Source organism: Cicer arietinum, chromosome 3 (genome assembly GCF_000331145.2).
Source record: "Cicer arietinum cultivar CDC Frontier isolate Library 1 chromosome 3, Cicar.CDCFrontier_v2.0, whole genome shotgun sequence".
Classification (NCBI taxonomy): domain Eukaryota; kingdom Viridiplantae; phylum Streptophyta; class Magnoliopsida; order Fabales; family Fabaceae; genus Cicer; species Cicer arietinum.
The window spans coordinates 27,070,887-27,075,908 of record NC_021162.2 but is presented as its reverse complement, the minus strand read 5'-3'; positions in this window follow the sequence as shown (position 1 = coordinate 27,075,908).

The window sequence follows — 5,022 nt, the reverse complement described above, 5'->3', positions numbered from 1 at the left end:
GCAAACACACATTAAGTAAACAAGATATTAAGAGATTCCTCATTCTTAATACTCGTTTAACTTAAACGATTTTCACAAATACACATTAAGTAAACAAGACATTAAGAGATTCCCCATTCATAATACTCATTTAACTTAAACGATTTTCGCAAACACACATTAAGTAAACAAGATATTAAGAGATTCCCCATTCTTAATACTCGTTTAACCCTAATGGTTTTCAAATACCACACAAAACAACTCAAACATATTATCAAAACCAAATCACAATTCACACCAATTCATGTCTCGAAATTCATAAGCATCAATTCTGAACACGTCAAACACGATTAACACAAATCATCACAACATACCACTCAAACAGATCAAATTTCATTTACTCAAAATCATACACAAATGAGTTAAAGTCATTTTCCACGAAACATTCATCAATAACACCAAAACCTAACTCTAAGATTTTATCCATAAAGCCTTAGATTCATTTTCCCCAAGTCAACACTCTAACCCTAACAAAATTCTCTTCCACACAATCACAGATAAGTCCCTAAATGCAAACTAAAAGTTTGGAAGGAGCCCTTACCTTAACGTTAGCTTTAACGAGCGATTACGGTACCGCGAGTAATTCCAATAAAATCTCCGCTCCCGACGTCGCTTCCAAAGTTGGTTCCCTAGCACCGTAGTGTGGTAGTGAGCAACTTTCCCTTCTATCTCTTCGCGAAACTAAGCTTAGATCTAGATGAAACGGGGAGGTTTGTGTTTGACGATTTTGAAATCCCTAATACCGTTTTTCTTCATTTTCGAAACAACGAGGAAGTATGAAGCTGAGAAATCCTTGCTTCCTTACCCACTAATCCTTGGGTTTCTATTCTTGAAGCCAAGGAACGAAAAAGAAGCAAAATCAATCCAAGAAGAAAGAGGGAGATAAAGTTCACGCGAGGCAGAGGAAGAAGAAGGAAAATGTTTTCTGTTTTCTTTCAGTTTTCCTTTCTTCCTTTTTCCTTCCTTTCTATTTCTTTCATTTTTCCTTCCTTTCTTTTTCTTTCTATATATATATATATATATTAATTACTTTTAACAAATATCTCCAAATATCTAGATATTTATTAAATTTACCATTTCACATTAAATTCTTCATAAAAGATTCACCGCAGTTAATTTAATTTATTTATCGACGAGTAATTTTAATCGACCATCAAAATATCTTTTTGATCATATAAACTCCAAAATATTATTAACTTTGGCTAAAAAGCCTCCGAGCCAATATCCAAAATACACAAAAATACATAAAGTATACTTTAAAATTATGGGTCTTACTTTACTACCCCCCTAAAATTAGTTTCGTCCTCGAAACTATGCGTCGATAAATAACTTTGGGTGTTGTTCTCTCATCTTGCTCTCCAGTTCCCAAGTCGCATCTCCAGTAATTGGGTTCCAAATCACCTTGACCAATGAAACATCCTTGGTCCTCAATCGCTTAATCTTCCTGTCATCAATTCTCACAGGTGGTACTTCGAATGACAAGTTATCCTTCAGTTGGATTGTGTCTGGTTCGATCACATGAGATGGATCGGCAAGATATTTCCTCAACTGTGACACATGAAACACGTTATGAATATTGGACAGCATCAGAGGCAATGCAATCCGATAAGCAACAGCCCCAGTTCGTGTAGAAATATGATATGGTCCAATGAATTTCGGAGTCAACTTCTTCGATTTCAATGCTCTACCAACTCCAGTAGTAGGTGTGACTCTTAGAAATACATGGTCACCCTGTTCGAATTCTAAAAGTCTGCGACGCCTGTCTGCTTAACTTTTCTGACGATCTTGTGAAGTCTTCATTTTCTCCTTGATCTTCTTTACCTTAGCCGTAGTCTGTTGCACCATCTCTGGTCCGACAATCATATTTTCACCGTCCTTATACCAACACAAGGGCGTTTGACACTTGCGCCCATATAAAGCCTCATATGGTGCCATTCCAATACTTGCGTGGAAACTATTGTTGTAGGTGAACTCAATCAACGGAAGTACATCATCCCAACTTCCTCTATCATCTAATACACATGCTTTCAACAGATCTTCCAGGGATTGATTTGTCCTTTCAGTCTGCCCGTCCGTTTGTGGATGGTAAGCTGAACTCAATCGTAGTTTCATTCCCAACGCTTCGTGCAATGCTCCCCAAAAATGTGATGTGAACTTCGGATCACGGTCTGATACAATACTCAATGGTACCCCGTGTAACCTCACAATTTCAGCAATGTAGATCTCTGTTAGCTGATCTACCTTATAGGTGGTGTTTACTGGTAAAAAATGGGCGGATTTAGTCAGTCGATCCACTATCACCCATATAGAATCATTCTTTCTCCTTGTTTTAGGCAATCCAGTTATGAAATCCATGGAAATGTTGTCCCACTTCCATTCGGATATATCTAAGGGTTGCAACATCCCAACAGGTCGCTGATGTTCCACCTTCACTTTTTGACAAGTTAGACAAGTCGATACATGTCTCTTCATTCCTGGCGACCAATAATTCTACCTCAAATCTTGATACATTTTAGTTGCTCCAGGATGAATACTCAACTTACTCTTATGAGCCTCTTCTAAAATTGTTTTCCTCATATCTGTAATTTCTGGTACACAAATCCTACCATTACATCGAAAAATATTATCTGATCCAATCTTAAACTCAGTGGTCTTCCTTTGCACTATTAGGTTCCTCTTCTCTTGAATTAAGACATCATCTTGAGAATTTGCAATGTCTTCAAGTAGTCCACTCGAAATCTTAATCATTCCGAATTTCAAAATTCCCGGTGCAAACTCTACGTTCAAGTGTAGGTCTTCAAACAAATATTTCAAGCTCTTATGGTCGCTGAACACGGTGAACGTGCACCCATATAAATAATGCCTCCAGATCTTTAATGCAAAAACAACCGCGGCAAGCTCCAAATCATGAGTAGGATAGTTCCTTTCGTGAATCTTCAATTGTCTCGAGGCATAAGCCACAGCTTTCTTGTGTTGCATCAGAACACATCCTAACCCCTGGTGGGATGCATCACAATAAACTTCATAGGGTTCTTCTGATTGCGGTAATACCAATACAGGTGAGGTCGTCAATTTCCTCTTCAGTAACTGGAAGTTTTCTTCACACTTCTCCGTCCATGCGAACGGTTGATCTTTTCTGGTAAGTTGTGTCAGTGGAGCCACAATCTTAGCAAAACCTTCGATAAACCTCCTGTAGTACCCTGCCAGTCCCACAAAACTTCGTATGTCAGTGACAGTCTGAGGCTGTTTCCAAGCAAGAACCGCCTCAATCTTAGCCGGATCTACAGCGATTCCTTCCTTGGTTATCACATGTCCCAAGAAATTCACTTTCTCTAGCCAAAATTCACACTTCGACAGATTGGCATACAATCGCTTCTCGCGTAAAATCTCAAGAACTTGTCGCAAATGTTCTCCATGCTCTTCTTCAGTCCTTGAATAAATCAATATATCATCAATGAATACCACCACGAATTTATCAAGGAACGAATTAAAGATCCTGTTCATGTAGTCCATGAAAATTGCCGGTGCATTGGTAACTCCGAACGGCATAACCAGGTATTCATAATGTCCGTAGCGGGTTCTGAAAGCTGTTTTCTGAATGTCTCCTTCCCTTACTCGGATCTGATGGTAACCCGACTTCAAGTCAATCTTCGAAAATATCGCGGCCCCTCTCAATTGATCCATCAAATCATCGATTCGTGGCAAAGGATAACGATTCTTGATAGTTGCCTTGTTGAGCTGTCTATAATCCACACATAGGCGCGAGCTTCCGTCCTTCTTCTTAACTAGCAAAACTGGAGCTCCCCATGGTGATACACTTGGTCTGATGAATTTCTTCTCCAACAAGTCTTCAATTTGGCTTTTGAGCTCATTTAGTTCCAATGGCGACATTCGATAAGGTGCCATTGAAATGGGTCCCGTTCCTGGGTGCAAATCAATGAAGAATTCCACTTCTCTTACCGGTGGCAATCCTGGAATTTCCGTTGGAAATACATCCCGATACTCGTTGACAAGTATCACATCTTCTATTTCCACATTTATCTTTGCCTCTACATTTGCTAGAGACAAAAACTCATGAGTCCCTTCACTTAGCGACACTCGGAGTTTGTTAGCAGCTAAATACTTAACAACTCCTGGTTCGGGGAAAAGAACCAATTTACGAGCACAATCCAAGATCACATAATGGTAAGACATCCAATCCATACCGAGAATGACCTCGAGTGATTGTAGAGGTAAACAAATCAAATTAACCAAGAAATCCCTATTCTGAATAGTCATTTGACAATGTAAACATGCAGAATTTACTGTCAAAGTCTTAGGAGGTGTGGAAACAACCAAATCAAAAGGTAAAGCAGACACAGATAACTTCAAACGATTTACACAATCCATAACAATGAAGGAATGGGTCGCCCCCGAATCAAAAAATGCAGTTAGAGTGTTACCTACGATCTCACAGTCACGTTGAATCAGATTACCAGATGGATTCCCATCTTCAACACTCACACAATAAATGCGTCCTCTAGCAGTAGGACGGGTAGCCCTAGGTACATTCACAACCGGTTCCACCTTTGGAGCCGTGCAATCCCTTGCCATGTGCCCTGGCTTCCGACAATTGTAACAGGTGAGGATATTAGAGGTACAAGCACTAGCATTATGTCCCTCTTCCCCAAATCGGAAACATCGAAGCACTTGTCCCAATTGTCTTCCGAAATTCTGGTTCCCTGGGCGATTCTCCCCACCGTTGTTATTTTGTGGTCGATTATAGGGTTTAGCAACTTGTTTCCCCTTGTTGTTCTGATAATTCACCCGACTGGGCCCTCCTACACTAAAATTCCCTCCTCGGCTATCCCTCTTATTCTTCATATCCTCAACTTCCCTACATTTTTCCACAAGAACTTGGAAACGTTGAATTCCCAAGGGCAGGACAGAGTCTTGAATCTCATACTTTAGTCCGTCTTGGAAACAATGACACATGAATGGTTC